This window comes from Bombina bombina, chromosome 3, assembly GCF_027579735.1.
Source record: "Bombina bombina isolate aBomBom1 chromosome 3, aBomBom1.pri, whole genome shotgun sequence".
Taxonomy (NCBI): Eukaryota; Metazoa; Chordata; class Amphibia; order Anura; family Bombinatoridae; genus Bombina; species Bombina bombina.
This window is the reverse complement of record NC_069501.1, coordinates 229,326,979-229,346,025: the sequence shown is the minus strand read 5'-3', so window position 1 is coordinate 229,346,025 and position 19,047 is coordinate 229,326,979. Positions and strand designations below refer to the sequence as shown.

Below are 19,047 nucleotides of genomic sequence, written 5' to 3'. Positions count from 1 at the left end.
TATAAATAGTTTCAGAAATGGGGGGGGGGGGGTGCAGAACTAAGTCACACACTTCTATTAATTATTTGATTTACACTTTTTCTGCCATTAGGGAGTTGACTTCATCTAAACTGAAAGTGAAGAATTCAAGACTGAAAATGAAGAATCCCAGACTCAAAGTGAAGAATCCCAGACTGAAAGTGATGAATACCAATGTGATCATGTCTGGCATTGTCTTTCAAATGTGCTGACCTTGAAAACCATACAAAGACACGTTCACATGGTAAGTGGCAACAATTTTATGGAACAAGACTGTGGATGCATCCTATTGGAGACACTTAGATTTATTTTATTTTTCAGATAGTATTTCACAATCCTTTATCTTGAAAATGATGAATAAGACACCTACTGAATATAAACTGTTATTTTGAAGATAATTGCCTTTCAAAGACCATACATCTAGGTTAGTTTGCACAATGCATGCTATTTAAGAATCACAGGAGGAAGAATGTTAAAAGAATTAGGAATATATACATGTCCTATATTAGAATATGTTTATGTTAGATACATTACCCCTACTTTGTGCTTTAGTTGATATAGAGGTATATTATTTGAAGGGACATGAAATATTACATTCAATTATGTTCCTCATACAATCCAATATAAAAATAATTTTAAAATGTGATATGCATTATTTTGTCTAATTTTAAATGCTAATGTTTAATTCTAATATTGATTAGACAATATAATGGTATTAATTTAAAATTATGGATAGATATAGATTTCAAATATGAACCTGTTTTTAATATCAAGACAAAAAATACATGTTAGAGCATAGACACAAGATGATTTAACAATTATTAGATTTAAGGAATATTTTAAGACATGTGTTCATTTAATAAACTAAATGACTAATGTTTTTAATATTTATTTTCTTTCTTTTTCAGAGTTTCATCTGTGATGAATTTCCTTTTTCTTTTTTTTGTCAATAAATTTATTTTCGTACTATATATTTTTCTATTTATTTTTTTAAAATATATATTCTTTGAAACATATCTCTATCACAGTAAGATAAGAAGAAATATATCCATCTAATATTCTGACATGTAAACAAAATATTAGTCCCATGACTGTTAAAGTCATCTATTTGACAAGCACATGCCTGATATCAAATATACTAATTTTGGTTAATATATTGAATGTAAATTATCAACACAGCTTATTCAGATAATGTTAAAGTCAAGTATCTTACAAAATTTAATTTGGAGTTAAATACATCTATCTATGCTTTTATTGTGTGATTCATAGATGTTAAAATCATAAAATATTTATGACGAGGATATGTAGTATAAATTATACAGAACAACTTAGTTCATTTCACTTTTAAGAAATGAAAGTGTTTAACTTACATTAAAGTGACAGTGTAGTTGAATGTAGATTTACATTCTAATCTCTGTAATTTTCCGTAGGTATCCAAAAACATTCTTACACTAAATATAGGTTATTCGGCTTTAAAGGGACATAATACTCATATGCTAAATCACTTGAAACTGATGCAGTATAACTGTAAAAAGCTGACAGGAAAATATCACCTGAGCATCTCTATGTAAAAAAGGAAGATATTTTACCTCAGCTCAGCAGAGTAAGTTCTGTGTAAAAAGTTATACTCAGCTGCTCCCAGCTGCAGGTAAAGAAAAAAAAATGAAATGAACAGCAGCCAATCAGCATCAGCAGTGCTGAGGTCATGAACTCTTACTGTGATCTCATGAGTTTTGACTTAACTCTCATGAGATTTCATAGTAAACTTCCTTTACCTGATTGGTGAAATAATATGAGAGTTCACGAGGCTCATCCTTTCAGCTGTCCCAGGACAGACACACTAAAATGCTGCTTAGAAATCCTTTACAATGGGAGGTGGCTACTGAGGAACTTTTGAGGTAAAATATCTTTCTTTTTTACATAGAGATGTTCAGGAGATATTTTTTAGTCAGCTTTTTACAGCTATACTGCATCACTTTCAAGTGTTTAAACATTTGGGTATTATGGCCCTTTAATTATTTTTTTGGTAATATGTTCTAAATTATCTGTAAATAAAAAGTAAGTTAATTTCACATTTATACCAAGCTAGTTATTGTATGCCATATTGATTACTTTTCAGCTCTAGTAGAGTAATTTGAAGGGTCAGTTAACTATAGATATATCAAAAGATCATTTATAGCAATTATACTCCTTACCTGTTGGATAGATATCACATATCTAAATGTATTTTCATTACCCTTTAGTTTATTTCTACAATGTTAACTGCACATATTCCTAATGGTTTTGTCCTTAAAGAGACATTCCAACAAAATTTAATTTAGTGATTCAGAGAGATAATACATATCATCTTTTAAAACAACATTTAAATTTACTTATATTATCTAATTATATTCAGTCTTTAGATATCCTTTGTTAAAGAAATAGCAATGCACATGGGTTAAACAATGACACAAGGCATCTATGTGCAACCACCAATCAGCAGCAACAGAGCCTATCTAGATATGATTTTCAGGCAAGAATATCAAGCGAAAAAAGCCAATGAGATAATCGAACTAAATATAACGTTGTTTTAACATTGTATTATCCATCAAAATCAGTAAAGAACATATAGCTTTATGTCCCTTTAAGGTAAAGCTGTATAAATACAGCCATTTGAAGATATTTCATTCACAGTGGGGCTAACAATACAGAAGGTAATACAAATATGCTTTATTATGTTATACTAAGTTAGGGAGGTGCATAGGTTTATGATCAGCATAGCATTACTGGGAAATATCTACTTATTTGTGGGTGGCCAACAATGCATATTTACAATGTTTAGACAGATGCATTTCTTTCTGGATTCCTAAATAAAATACGGTATAATTTTAAACATTAAAATTTAATTCTATCATCGATTTTAATTCATTCTTTTGATATTATTTCCATTACAACCATATCTAGATATGCTCAGTAGCTGAGGATTGGTGGATGCACAGAGATGCCTTGTGTAATTGGCTCAACCATGTGCATTTCAATTTCTTCTGTTAAGGATATCTAAAGAATATTCTAAATTGATAGTTCCATTTTAAACTCTGGATCATTTTAAGAAAATATTTGGGTGTAATGTCCCTTTAAAAATAAAGACGCCATTGCACAATAACATATGTGAGCAGTTTAGACAAATACAAGCTTGAGGTTTATTTACTAATAATGAACAAACATGTATTTTAAAATTTATAAACAGATTATCCAAGTTATGGCCATTATAACTAGAAATTAGGCATTTCTGAAATATAGCGTAGGAAACGTATCTTGCAACACGAGATTCACATCTTTAAACATTCTAGTCTAATGCCACGCAATAGCACACAATCGATGTGCATTATAAATACATTTAATAGAGCAATGTCAATACTTCACAATAAGTCACAACATTTATTTTTTTAATACAAATTATTGGTATTAAAGAACATGATCGATATTAAACATCGAAATGTGGATTATATTAAACATCGAACTGGATTATATTTACAAAAAAACAAATGTAGACCTAATATATTAATATTTAATGGATCACGTATATTACATCTGCGTCACACATATCCACATAACAGTCCCATGAATTACAAATAAGTCTACATGAAAAATGTAGTAACAGCACCCCCAGGAGGTATGTGTATGGAAGTTACTAAGATATGAAACATTAAGGAACGGCCAATCAGATTTCATCACACAAACATAACTTGAGTCAGTATGGTCCCACAGACATGATAACATCAGATGTACAGATACCATGTCCCATGGTGCATCTCATGTTTACTTCACCATATAAAAGTCCATTACACATTGCCATTTTTGTCAGTTCTCTAATGCCTGCTGGCAGTAATATATATATATATATATATATATATATATATATATATATATATATAAAAATATATAAATATATATTATATATTATTATTATATATTCTAAGGACTAGCAGGCATGACGTCTCCCAGGTTCACCAAGCCGGAGAGTGCAGCACTGGTCAACGCCGTCGAGGACTTCTATCCGCAGCTGTTTGGGAACAAGAAGTCGACGAAGCAGAGCATTAAGAAGGCCCTCTTGTTGTCTATCACCAATGATGTTAATTTGGAGTGTGGCATCCAAAGGACCCAGATCAAATCATGCGGAGGTTCGGGGATATGAGGTTGCGTCTAAGTAAGAAAGTTGACCTCATAAGGGAGTGGGTACAAGCCCGTCAGAGGGAGGGAAAGAAAGTTCCACCCCCACGGAAACTGTACCTGCTAACTTATGAGGTGACTTTATGCAACCTCCTCAATCTCCGGGTCCCCCGCAGATTTAGATCCTCTCGCTCCTCGGCTTCTTCTTCTTCCCTCCCAGCTGCTGGATCTGAAAGTCCTGACCCGGAGGCCAGTGCAGCTGCTTCTCCATCCGGTGGCCTGGGAGATGAAAGTCGAGAGGCTGAACCAGGTAAATATCAGACTTCATATTATATATTAATATTTGAGTAAATATTTAAGCAATGTGTATATAGTCATATATTCAACCTATATAGATCTCACAACACACGCTACATATGTTTAGATATCTGAATTTAGAATCGTCACACATGAAATAGGAATGTTGTTTCTTGCACTCTCCAGAATATGCGTCACAGATCGAAAATGAAATTGCGCATCCGTGAAATCCCTATCATCCACCATTTCATACATTGATTATCGAATCATACCCCAGTTCTAAATATTAATTGTTATCATTCAATATTAACAAATATACAAATGGAATCTTGTAATACACCCAATTGGAAATATATTTAAGTCTTTAGAAATGATACTCATCACACTACTATATCCAAATCAATTCAGAATCACGGATGCGCAATTCCGCTTTGAATCATTGCGCAATGATCACGAAAGATAGAATTGCGCACACACGTGAACATGTGTTTGCTGTAACAGTGACATTGCTTGAGACATGTTGGTCAAATCACGGATGCGCAATTCCGCTTTGAATCATTGCGCAATGATCACGAAAGATAGAATTGCGCACACACGTAAACATGTGTTTGCTGTAACAGTGGCATTGCTTGAGACATGTTGGTCAAATCACGGATGCGCAATTCCGCTTTGAATCATTGCGCAATTATCGCGAAAGATAGAATTGCGCACACACGTGAACACGTGTTTGCTGTAACAGTGGCATTGCTTGAGACATGTTGGTCAAATCACGGATGCGCAATTCCACTTTGAATCATTGCACAATGATCACGAAAGATAGAATTGCGCACACACGTGAACATGTGTTTGCTGTAACAGTGGCATAACTTTAGACTTGTTGTTAAAATGTATACGTTAATTAGTATATATGTGAAGAATACAGTATCCTTATTTACAATATTGTAAATTATAAAAGGTATACTAGCAAGATCAAGAAAAAAATTGAAGAATCGCGATCAATTGATGACAATGCAAGAAGACAAAAAATGACTTAAAGCCACAGTCAACAACATAAAAGAGAGAAAATAACAATACATGATCTCTTTATTTATCCATTAATTTAGTAAACAATGAGCTCACGTGAATACAAAAATCATTTTAGTTTGTCAATTTGAATATAAAAATCTGATTGTTCGTGTTCATGGCCTGATTTGAATTAATGATATCCAATTCTGATTGAATATTTTACAGATATGGATGTTGTTGCTGGAACCTCGAGCCTGTGTTCGTTACAGCATGGTATGTCTCAGTTTAATTTACCTTTGTCTTACAAACTTGGACATAACATTACATAATCCATTCACATTGATCTATATTCATAGGGATACTCTAATTCTCTTTTCTTGTTATTTTCAAAGAAGAAACACGAATCAGAGTTGGGATTCCATTGTAATCCAAATCTTAATTTATGAGTATCTGAAGATATTCCTTCGATTCTTGATATCTTCATTTTTTTTTTAATAACTTTATTTATAGTTAGAATCCAGTACATACACGGCAGAAAGCGTAAGTTAACTCATCTCCATGATATTACTCAAGCAAAGGCCATTGAAAGGGTACAAGTAATAACAAATTGTTAGATCCTTTGTTTAGATGCATCAACAATGACCTATATAAATTCACCATGTAGAGACCTGGACTCACATTTTCTTATGTGTAACAGATTAACAATATAACATAACACATAAAACAAAATTTGACATAAATACCAACAGAAAATAACACATAATAACTTACCCAGAGCCCACCGGCAAAGCTCGCCCCCCCTGGACACGAACCAGAAAGAAAGAAGGGGAAAGAAAGTGACAGCGAGAGATGGCTTCACCAAGAAAGGCCTCAGGGCAGCCAAGAGCATATGTACCTAGGGCAATTACTTCTGGGCAGCTGGGAAAGACCAGTTCCCCTTGAGGTTTTCGTTTAATATAAATAGACTATTCCTAAATGGGTATATGACTCTTTCCCTAACTGACTCAGGTAGGTGTAGAAGGTAAGTTTCCCATTTAAATATGAAATGCTTTATCCGCTTCTCCGGATCCCCCTTCACGTCTGCCTGTTCAATTAGCATTTGCGTGTGTATACTTTGAAGAAGCTTTTGGAGAGAAGGGGGTTTTTCTCCTGCCCACCCTGCCAATATAATTTGTTTTGCCAAAACTATTACCATAGATACTAAGTTATTAAAAGGATGGGTAACATCACTGGAGATTAGGAAGATTATATGTTGGGCTGAGAGTACTATTTGAGTTTTTGTTACTTTCGTAAGCCAGTATGATATTTTGAGCCAGAAGCTCCTTAGCTTGGGGCAATCCCATATTAGGTGCAGCCAGTCTGGTGAGCCATAACTACACTTAGGGCAGATATCCCTAGCTCCAGGAATCCATCTGGAACGCAGGTGCGGGGTAATGTAGGCCTGTTGTATACATTTTAGGTGTGTCTCCCTTAAATTTGCCGAGATAGTGACTGTCTGTATTTTTCGTAAACTCTCATTGATGAGCTCCTCAGTTACTAACAAACCATTAAAGCTATCCCATTTCAATTTGAGTTTACGCATAGCATTGTCCTCAGAGTGTCTAAGAATGGAATTGTAGGTGTGTGTGATTTTATAGGATCCCTGCCTCGCCAACGCACATAGATTGTCAATATTAGTGGGTTCTTTGGGAAGACGCCCTTCTGCTTTTAATTTAGAGATGTAGTGCCTGCACTGAAAATATGCAAAACTATGGGAGTTTGGAAGATTAAACCTGTCCTTTAGATCTTGAAAAGGAACAATCTCTAATGTTAAAGGGTTAAAAAGTTGTTTAATCGTGGAAAGGTTTTGGGCTTGCCATACCTGAAATGCCTTGGTAGTGTAACCAGGTAGGAAATTCAGGTTACCCTGAATTGGTAGATATTTGCTCACTGATTTGTCTATCCCCCTTAACCTGCACAACTTGGCCCAGGCCCTAAGCGGATCCCTATACAATATATGGCACTGTATTTGTAATGGTAATGAAGTGAAGCTCGCATGAGGCAGGAAGGCCAAGTCCATTGGTTTAACAAAATTCCTTTCTAGGATGGGGACAGTAAAGCGGTTGTTACCAACCAGCCAATCCAAGACTAGTTTGGTTAGGGTGGCCCAGTTGTACCATGCAATGTTCGGAAGACGAAGTCCTCCCTTATCTAGGGACATAGCCAGGTAATCTTTCCCTATCCTATGTTTCTTCCCCCTCCAGATAAACTGTCCAAGAGCAGACTGTAATGATTTGGTGTCTTGTTGGGTAAGAAGTAGTGGTAGCATCTGCAGAGGGTACAAGAGTTTGGGCAGCGCCACCATTTTAAAAAGGTGAATTCGTCCTGTGAGTGACAGAGGTAGACTATTCCATCCCGAGAGAAGTTTTATATTGCGTAGGGTGTTTGTCAGATTCAGGTGATATAATTTATTAGGGTTCACATGTAGTTGAATACCTAGGTATCTAAAGGAGCCGTCTGTTATTTTGAGTGTAGTATTTGTCAAGGGAGTGTTTTGCTTGTTTTGTAACCAGAGAACCTCCGATTTGTTAATATTAATTTTATAACCCGTGAAAGTACCAACATTTCCAATTAAATCCAAAAGAGGTTTCAAATTAATAGCAGGGTTGCCTATAAATAGTAGCAAGTCATCTGCATACAGTGAGAGATGTTGCTTGTGATCCAGGTCGTCTAATCCGGCACATCATTGACGTATGGCTAGGTCGAATAACAGAGGGGAAAGAGGACACCCTTGCCTCGTGCCCCTCTGCAACACAAATGGGTGGGAGAGTTCGCTATTAACTATCAGAGACGCCCTGGGGGCTGTATATAACCGGCGAAGAAAAGTTGCAAAATTGCCTGAAAGGCCAAATTTTTCTAACGACGTGTGTAGGTGATCCCATTCAATCCTGTTGAACGCTTTTTCTGCATCGAGGGCCAAGAGACAGGCATCCTGTAAGTCAACAGGATTGGATGAATGGGAATTATACCAGTAATGGGAAGTAATTGCTAGAGTTTTTCTAATATTGATCACAGATCATCTTCCTTTGATGAACCCGGTCTGATCTGTGTGTATAATTGAGGGAAGGACCTGTGCCAATCTGTCAGCTAAGATTTTGGTTAGCAATTTATAATCTCCGTTTAGCAACGAAATTGGGCGATAGGAGGAGCTATCTGTAGGATCCTTATCCGGCTTAGGGATGAGACAGATATTTGCCTCCGTAAATCTAGTATCTATCTGAGAAGAGCCTTCTAAATATGCTGTGAATAGAGAGGACAGGGCAGGGGCAACATCATTTACCAGGAGTCTATAATACTCTATAGGTAACCCATCAGGGCCCGCTGCTTTTCCAAGTTTAGCTCTGTTTACAGCTTTAATTACTTCCTGAGGAAGAATACTAGCACTAAGCAGTGAATTCTGTTCATCTGAGAGAGAAGGAATATGTGTGGAGCTCCAAAAGCTCTACTTAGCCTCCAAACTAATCTCTTGGCCTGTGTATAAGGAGGTATAATATTTAACAAACTCCAACATGATTTCCTTATTATTCGAAGTTAAACGCGATTGGGACTTTATAGCCAATATGTGTGATTTAGGTGTAGAAAGCTTGACTAAATTTGCTAGTAGCTTACCTGACTTGTTACCGTGCCTAAAGTATCGCCCCTGTCTGTGTAAGTCGAAGTTGTTGTTTTGTTGAGCTAAATGTATGTCCCTAGCTAGCTTGAGATCATAGTATTTTTGTTTAGAAGTGGGGGTAGGATTAGAAAGGTACCCATTATATGCCTCGGTAAGGTTTGCTAGGAATGCCTCATCAATTCTTTTGAATTTTTTATTGTGGTGTGCTGTAAAGGAAGTAATAATTCCCCTCATAACTGGCTTGGAGGCATGCCAAAACAGATTTGGGTTACTTCTGTGCTGTTCATTATCTGATGCGTAATGTGCCTACTCAGTCTTGAGATGCTGTCGGAAATTTATGTCATTGTACAAGTAAGTGGGAAATCTCCAAGCTCTGTTCGGGGGTCTAGTGGGTGTAGGTTGGAGCATGAAATTAATTGGGGCGTGGTCTGATATTATTATGTGTTCAATGGTTGGATGGTGGATTTGAGACATTATTTCAGAAGAGGTAAGAAAATAATCTATTCTGGAAAGGGTACTGTGCGTCTTGGACAGACAGGTATAGTCCCTCTCCAATGGGTTCCTAACTCTCCACACATCCACGAGTCCCAATGTAGTTTTTAGGTTATTTATCAAAGATACCTCTCTTTTATATTTTGTGTGCGATTATTTTGAGGAGCTGACTGATGTAGGGTCTTTGAACCTATCCAGGGGGAGAGCCTGGGCCAAGTTGAAATCCCCTCCCAAAATAACAGGGGCAGTATAGGTGGCAAGCCTGGCCAGCAGAGACGACCAAAAGGAAGGGGAGAATTCATTAGGGCCGTATACGTTACATAAAGTATAATCCATTTTTCCCACCCTCAGGGTCGCTAGTATATATCTACCACCTCTATCTATATCTACCTGTGAGAAAGATACAGAGAGGCCCTTTTTTACCAAGATAGCCACCCCCCTCTTTCTACTCTCAGTAGGGGAGTATAGAATATGGCCTACCCAACGAGTTTTCAGTTTCTCGTGTTCCTCAGAAGTTAATTTTGTTTCCTGGAGCAGTGCTATGTCAGTATGTAGGTTTTTTAGCTGCTGTAGGATCATACTCCTTTTTGCCGGGGTTGTGATGCCCCCAACATTCCAGGAAGTGAACCTAAGGTTTATGGCCATATGGTTGTTCTAGGATTAGGATAAAAGCGGATAAGGGTGGGAAATGAACTGTGCTGTGTGGACCTGCGTATCTGATCTTCTATACTAAGATGTATTAGGGTATGGCCCTTACTAATAGGGTAAAGAGCACATATGTGATGTGTGAGTGAGGATTTGAGGAGTTGAAAATCAAAAGGTAAACTCACCAGCAGAGGACAGTCAGGGGTATTTTTCCACGAGTCCGTGTCCATGGGGGGCAGAGCCACAGGAGCTCCGGAAATGGTCTGAGGACAGAACCAAAAAAAGAACATAATTAAAGACATAATTAAAGACAAGGACCCCAGAAGTTTCAAAAAGTTAGCAAACAAGGTCCCTTCATATTTTAACAGCCTGACCCTCCCAACATATACCAAAAGCATTTGTAATAAAACTTCAGAGAGGTGGCATGCAACACTGTACAAGGTGTTCTTAGTGACACATGAGAAAGGGATCGGGGACGCAAGGAACATGGGCCGGATAGTGAGTAGACAATAATACAAACCAGACAAAAAAATTGCAATATATAGGCATGAACTGATGGTGAAGTGGGCAATGTTGCATAGCCCTAGTGTGGAAAGTTCAGGAAGGAGCCCAGCATCCGGGCCCCTCCGCATCAACCCTTGGTTGTCGTCAGGTAAGGCAAACTTGGTATGAAAAGTCAAAGTCTCTTGTAAGCGCAACATCTTTAAACAGCACCTTTGAGACAGGTCTGAACGTCGCTGCTCAAGTATCTCCATCTTTGTTTTCGGCATCTAGATGTTCTTGCAGCTGTTGAGGTGTGGTAAAGCGTTTAGAACCCCTTGGGGTCATAAGCCGCAGCTTAGCTGGATACAAAAGTGAGGCCTGCCTTCCCTGCGAATGCATCTCAGAACACAGGGGTGCAAATTCCTTCCTCTTCCTTGCTACTTCAGCTGAAAAGTCCTGGAAAATTAGTAACTTAGCAAAGTTCTGACTTGGCTCTGTAGGCCTTGAGGACAGCTAATTTTTCCTGGTAGCAGAGCAACTTTAAAATTACTTGTCTTGGGCGTTGGTAAGGTCTAGCAGGCAAGGACTCTGGTCCTATTCTATGAGCCCTCTGCACATCAAGTGGAAGGGTGTCTGGATCCAATTGCAGTAGTTTAGGTAATGTTAGAGCTGTAAATTCAAGAAGGTCCTTATTTTTGATTGACTCAGGCACCCCCACAACCCGTAGGTTGTTGCGACGGGACCGGTCATCAAGCTTTTCTTGGAGTGCAGAATTCTGACGCTCCAGTCTTAGGATAGTAACAGAAGAGGAGTGCTGGGAGTCTTCGACATCGGAGATTCTCTGTTCTGCATGTTGCAGGCGTGTAGAATATTGCCTGATCTCCATGGTGAGGGTGTCCATGCCCGCCTGTAGGGTCTCCATTTTAGGAAGAAAAAAAGCCTTTAAATCATGCATCAAGGACTGTGGGGTGTCTAGAGTTGGGTCTCTATCTGGCGGCACAAGCGTATCCAGCTGTGGTTCTGGGGCTTGTTTCTGCTTTCTTTCTGCTTGTTTTTGCTTGCCCGCCATGATAGGTATAGCCTGTGTGGCAGAGACTTTGAAGTATTTGTCCACTTTCATGTGGGTTAATAGAGTGGATAAAATGTGAAGGTCTTCAGGGTTTGTGTCTTTTTGATATGCCTGCAAGTGATTTTATTTCTTAAATCACTAAGTGATATGGAGAGTTCCTGTGTAGTGAAGCAGGTAGAAGCCAAGTATGTATAGTTTCCAGACTGGCAGATTCAACATGCAAAGTTACAGTTGTGCAACACGTGGGCTGAGCAGGTGAATATTAAAGCACTATGCATTAAATAGGCATCCACTTATTACATACGTTTCCTTATACTGGGGTAATTTTGAGACTCTCAGTCACCCAGTTTTTAGTGTCCCAGCTGTCTCCACCCTCAAGGGGTTAATAAGTTTAAAGGCCCAGCTCCCGCGCTCCAATCTCTCCCCCTCCACCTCTCACCCCAAGGGTTCTAAGCAAATAATGTCCCTTTCAAGAGCTGTGAGCAGGGATTTTAATACACAGTGTGGCGGTTGGAATAGCAGGGGAGAGGGGCAGGGGAACCGGGAACACGGGGCCGGGAGTATGGCAAGCACTTTTGTGCACAGTCTCAGTCACTGCACCTACTGTTCGTTACGATGGCGGCTGCAAGAATGTCCAATTCCGCTGGTGAGACACCTCCACAAACACCCCGCTCGGCTGAGCGCTGACTCCTGTGTCTCACAAGCCCGCAGGGCACTCGTTGACAATGAGTGTGCGGTGAGGTTCAGAAGCAGGCCCTCACTGATACCCAAAATGGCGCCGGGTGTTACCGTCTGCGCTTTCTCCGTCCCTCCGGGGACAAGGGCTGCTGTGACTTGCCCTTCACACTGCAAAGTCAGTTGGAAATGTACTTCTCGTATGCTTTAATAATTTATTATTATCATTAAAGGGACATGAAAACCAACATTTAACTTTTATGATTTAGACACAACATGTGATTTTCAAAAACATTATAATTTTTTTCTATTATCTACCTTGCTTCAGTCTATTGTTATCCTTAGTTGAAAATCATATCTATGTAGGCTCATGATCAGCAATGCATTACTGGGAGTAACCTGCTGATTGTTTGATGCACAAACTTGCCTATTTTCATTTGCCAATAAACACGTGCTTTTCATGGTTCTGATATTGATTAGCTGCCTTCTTTTTCAAAGAAAGAAAGCAAGAGAACGGGGACAAATTGATAATAGGAGTAGATTAGAAATATGCTTAAAAATGCATGCTCTATGTGAATCACAAAATTAAAGATTTGGGTTCAGTGTCCCTTTAATAATAAATATCTTCATTAATCCTTACACTGTTTGGATGAACCAATATTGATATCTATATCACATATTCTCTCTTGGACTTCGTTTATATATATAAGCATACTCTAACAGCACCATGATGACATATTTTTACAAATATCTTCTGTTTTGCATTGTGATAAATATGTGTTGTGTCCTAAAACATATTACTGTACATTGCACAAATGGATCGATGTGCCACATGGCTTAGGTTCGATTTGTCACCAGTTATTCCAAGTGTTGTGTGTGTGTTTATTTTTTAAAAACATGGATCAATACTTATATTTATATATGCCATAGAATCATATGTGAAGAATTGGCTGTCTAACATAGTAAGAAATCAAACATATGTGAAAGACATACTTTTCTTTACAATCACCTTGATTAACTCATACATTTCTGGTTCACATTAGTGCTCTATTCTTCACATTTCTAAGTATATTATTTGTTAGATTCTCGACCAATGTGGTTTAGTGATGTCCAAACTGTGTTCACTAATATATTTTAATATCATTAATAGATGTTGTTGCGGCGAGCATAGAGGGATCCAGCAGCAATGGTGACCTGCCTTTGCAGGCTTCTGGTAAGTCCATTGACTCATTCATATGTCATTGAAGGTGTATTTTTACTAAATATTATGATCATGATTCTGATGAAGCATTCCATTTGAATCAAACATATAATTTATTCCTCTGATTATATATATTTTTTAAATATTTTAAGATTAAGATCTCAAAGCTTCTTAGTCTACACCTTTGTGCTTCAGAACATGGCTAGTATAAATTTAGACAACAATCATCAAGTGATACACACATGAGAACTCTTAAATGTTCCATGTACTCAGCTTTTAATAATATTTTAAAAATACAGACACTAAAATGTAATTATTACTCATCGATAATTACAAATCTAATTTAATTTGTATGCTCCATCAAAATGATGTAATTCCTAAATTTTGATCAGTATCTCTTTAATGCAACATTGATGTGTGTCCTTGAGCAACAGTAACATATGTTAGAATATCGGATTTTAACATGTACACAACATGTTATGTTTTACAGAGATTGATCTAACATGTGAGATGGAGGAGGAAGTAGCTTCCTTGGAGTCTGATGGTATGTCAAATATATCTAACATGTATCGAACATATATTATTGTTTATAAATCATTCTCTTGAAGAAAAAGAAAGTCTACAGCTTTGTCCCTTTAAAATATATTATTCCATTATTTTTCAAATACACTACTGCCCCCCTTTCTATATCATGCAGCATGAACATATGTTTGTATTTTTATTAAATTTATGTATGATTTGTCATTAATGACATCATGATGTCACATGCATATTCCATGCAAAACCACAATAATCCACTTCTGATTGTCCAGACAGTCATTGCTATTCATCTGAGTACCTAGATGCAGACCATATCCTTATGTCATCATTGTTTGTTTGTTTTTTGTGGTTTATAGGTTTATTAATAACTTGTGTGTACATCATTTACACCTGAACAGTTTTACAGCAATAAAAACACAGCACTCTACCAGATTATCAGCATTAGTAAACAGAAAAAGCCCCCAACATCCACATAGCCTGCAGTGTATTAAAGAGATGCCAGGAAAGCCATAAGGATAACACCAGAGCCTATAGGGAACTGCAGCTTGTACTGTGACTTCTGCCACTGACGTTGTACTGCCATATTTACATATGCCCATTATTTATAAGTAGTCCATACTGACATATTATGTCATCATTGTTTATAAATTGTAAACCACTTCTAAGTATACATAAAACATAATCATGTTTAAAATCCTTGTTTTAATTTCATGATGTATGAGATGTAAATATATTTAAAATATATTTATGTGTAGGCTTTATCTACTGTCTTATGTATCTTGATTATTTATTTTTTTAAATATGTACTACTCATTTTAGTGACTATTTATTGATTGATTTTAAGTAGGTAGTATATATAGCTATGTCTATATATATTTTTAGCAGGTGCAAATATATATATATATGTATACTATGATCTTCTAATTTTTGCAAGTGCATATACACTTATACATTTATATATTTGTTTTGGGCTTGCTTTTAAGTATTTATTTGGAGTTGTTTTAGAATAGCTCTAACACATAATGCAGTTTGTGACTTTTTATTAATTTTGTATGTAATGTATTTGATGAATTTAGATTTTAACTGTTATCAGATCAGTAATCTTATGTATAATCATAGGGATTGTTCTAATCACTTATTAACAGGTTGGGAAGTGTATTGGGAATTTCTATGTGATAGATGGAAACAGCCCGCCTATAGATTGGGACATTAACATATGTATATCGCTCACATATGATAGAGGGATATAAATAGGCTGTGACAAGCAATGTGGGCATTGCCTCTGACGAAGCGAGGAGGAGCCTCGTGAAACGCGTTAGGCCACGCCCACTTTACGCAACGTAGGACGTACTCTGACGAGTGTGTTAGTACCTGGACTGGAGCCGGCTAATTACAGTACAGCGTCTATCGCATGAGAGCAGAGAGGGTCCGTTTTTTCTGAGAGGATTTACCCGCTGGCTATCGAATATCTTGGGAGAGAGAGAGGAGAAGTGGGACACACTCTCTTCTTATTCTATGATGTGCTGACATACCTCATATGTTTGAGGGCTACTATGTCAGTTTGCAATCATTTGTTTGGATGTTTTTATATGTATTGCTACCATTAAAATCGTTTTAAATCTACACTTAGGTCATCCGTGTACTGTTTGGTGCACAGAGTTGCGCTCCTGTCTTCTTGTGTCTTTTGACAGGGATTTTCTTCAGTTTTGCTACCACGGATTCTACACCAGTGGAATATAAGGAGCAGCAGGACAGTGTGGAGGAAAATTGTGAACACTTTATTTGTTTGAACTACAATTATATATTTTTCACTTTTGATCTGCCTTTGTTGAATGCATATTTGGTAAGAGTTTATTTATTCCTTTTTTTAGGATTAAGTATTAGTGTATATGTGCATTATTTATTTATCATTGAGCAATAGACCCTGTGATTTTATAGTGTTTATTTTATCTCTGAATTTTTAAATAGTGGGTCTATCTGACTTTTTTGTTGGCGCATTTGGGAATTTGTTCTTATATTTATGTTTAGACTGTCCATTTCAATCCAACAAACATTAATATTCCTCAAAATTAAAGCATGCATTGATGAATGTGTCTATTAATATTGGTATGACATACATTTAATCCTAATGTAAAAGAGAGATTCACAACATTAATTTTAAAATTGAATCAGATAGAGAAGATTATATTATTAATCGATAATATGAATGGTAGTATCTACTGTCTATATATTCTGAAGAGTAATTGATTGAAGCATCAAGCTTAAAATGAGACAATTAAAGATTACAAAGGCAATCACCAAAATATATATGTAAATCAGTGTTTACATGGTTTAAAATGCTAGGTGGAGTGGCCATTTCAATTTCATAATGTTACACACTCCCATATTATTCAATGTTTGAATATTCTGAGATCAATCCACGGGCATGTGTCTAAAAGAACTCTATTAAATTTCAATCTCAAATGCATACATGCATACCGATAAATTATACAAAAGATAAATATATTATCAATTCATAAATATTACCACATAATGTTGCCTTTGATAAATATGATTTGTAATCGATTCCTGAAATGTTACATGAAAAATAACAGTGAACATTCTGAGTTTAAATGATCTATTAAATCTTCTAAGTAATTATATTTGATTCAAATCAATCAATAACTTAAAACCTAGTCATTATTGTGACTTTGTATCAATATTTTATGATAACAATAATCCAGACTTTAACTAATGTATAATCTTTATTTCTTTCAAGATAATAATATTTATTGATATCATATCTGTCTATTTTTTCTATATTTCAGATGGACCTTCCACTTCTGGGCCTCAGCCTCCTGCCCCTCCCCAGTCAGAAGCCCCTCCCCAGTCAGAAGCCCCTACCCAGTCCCAAACCACTCCTGGTCCTTCCCATTCCACCTGTCCTGTCCCTCCCAAAAAACACTCCTTTGCCCCCCCCTCGATGCTCTCCCCCTATTGCCGCCTGTACAGCTCCCCCACCTGCCCAGCCCCCAACTCACCAGGCCCCTGACTCCCCAGCTGTACGGGCTGTCCCAGAGTGGTAGCCCAATGCCATCCCTCCCCCCTCCCCTCCCGCTCCAGACTTTTACCCCAGTCCCCACCTTCATTGTCCTGGGTGTCAGATTATCCTTCCCAGCCACAGATGCAAGTATCATTACAAATCCACATTATAAAATACTTTCTTTAAGGGACATTATAGTGATATAATTAGATATAAATTGATAATTTACATCAATATTTTTTAAAAATATTTTCTGTATTTCATTAATCTAAATGTTTCCGATCTTCAGTTTTGAGAAATCAACATCTACATTTTCGAATATAGAAATGATATTGCTTAGATGTTGTATATGTATTCTGTATATATGACAATATTTTGTATTTTTTATCACTGTCCTTTTCACAGTGTGTCATAAACCAAAGAAATATTTTGTTCAAGATGTTGTATATGTATTCTGTATATATGACAATATTTTGTATTTGTTTTCACTGTCCTTTTCACAGTGTGTCATAAACCAAAGAAATATTTTGTTCAAGATTGAGAGGGTTTTGATTTGTGTTAAGATCTTAAAGGGACACTATACTATAAAATAGTTTTTCCCTTAATGTGTTTACAATTATTTTTTTGTACCAGCTGCAGAGTATAAAATGTATGCAATTTGCTTGTTAAGGCTTCTTTGTGTATATGAATTAGCTGATTTTGATTTTTGAAGCCACAACCTAATCAAATGGTTTTAACTTGTAGGTATTATCAGATCTCATTAATTTATCGCATTTAGAAAATATATATGCTTCTTTATATCATATCACTCCATATACCAATCACCAATACTTGGATAGAACAATTGTAAATTAACTTTTTCTTACCTTATCTCTTCTATATTCCACTGGAAATATAATTTCTTCTACTTGCTGTGTTTACACAGCTTGGCCTCGAGGCAAAATATTTAAGGATAGGTGTGGATACCACAGGCTAAATAAACTATTTCAGATGCCAATATAAGGACAATGGAAATACTTATAAACAATTTAATACACCCCAGCAGGTAAAGTGGATCATTGTAAACCAATTAAAAGGGAGAACATTTTTGAGTAAACTGTCCCTTTAATGGTTTATCTATGAAGAACATATTTCATGTGTAAATATTCTATATAGAATATATAATTATAATAATGATCTGTCTTTTTATTATTACATTGTCTCTTTTTATTATGTGCTTGAATGAACAATAATTTTCATAATTTATTTTTGTTTAGGTTGTGACTCAGCATGGTTAACGCTAGAGGCTCTAGCACGTATAGAGCATACCATGCTGAGGAACAGTCTGTTGATGGGAAGGATGCACAACACCATGCATAACCAGTTGCAGATGCAGCGCTTGACTCTAGAGCGAGTTCTGCGTCTAGAGTCAATGCATGAATCCGCAGCTGGTAATGCACAGGACGATGAGGGTGATGCTGATGCCCAATAAGTGGAGGATGCGGAGATGCTCCGAGGGCGCAGATACGAATCTTCCGTCCACATGTTAGTTTGTTTTTTAGTTGTGCCTGTTGCACTCTTTCACCTTGTCAGATGGCTCCAATGGGGCTGTGTTGGCCCTTGTCAACTCCCTCCAAGGACTGTGATGCACTCTTTCACCTTGCCAGATGGCTCTAATGGGGCTGTGTTGGCCCTTGTCAACTTCCTCCAAGGACGGTGATACACTCTTTCACCTTGTCAGATGGCTCCAATGGGGCTGTGTTGGCCCTTGTCAACTCCCTCCAAGGACTGTGATGCACTCTTTCACCTTGTCAGATGGC

The 19,047-nt window shown here is 36.9% G+C and overlaps 1 long non-coding RNA gene across 1 annotated transcript; it reads left to right on the top strand.

Annotated features, from left to right (window-relative positions):
* The first annotated feature begins 5,716 nt into the window (after window positions 1–5,716).
* LOC128651570 (uncharacterized) lies at window positions 5,717–14,230 on the top strand. Its single transcript, XR_008401124.1, has 3 exons — window positions 5,717–5,742; window positions 13,636–13,698; window positions 14,177–14,230. It is a non-coding gene; the product is annotated as an uncharacterized LOC128651570 (long non-coding RNA).
* The last annotated feature ends 4,817 nt before the right edge of the window (window positions 14,231–19,047 follow it).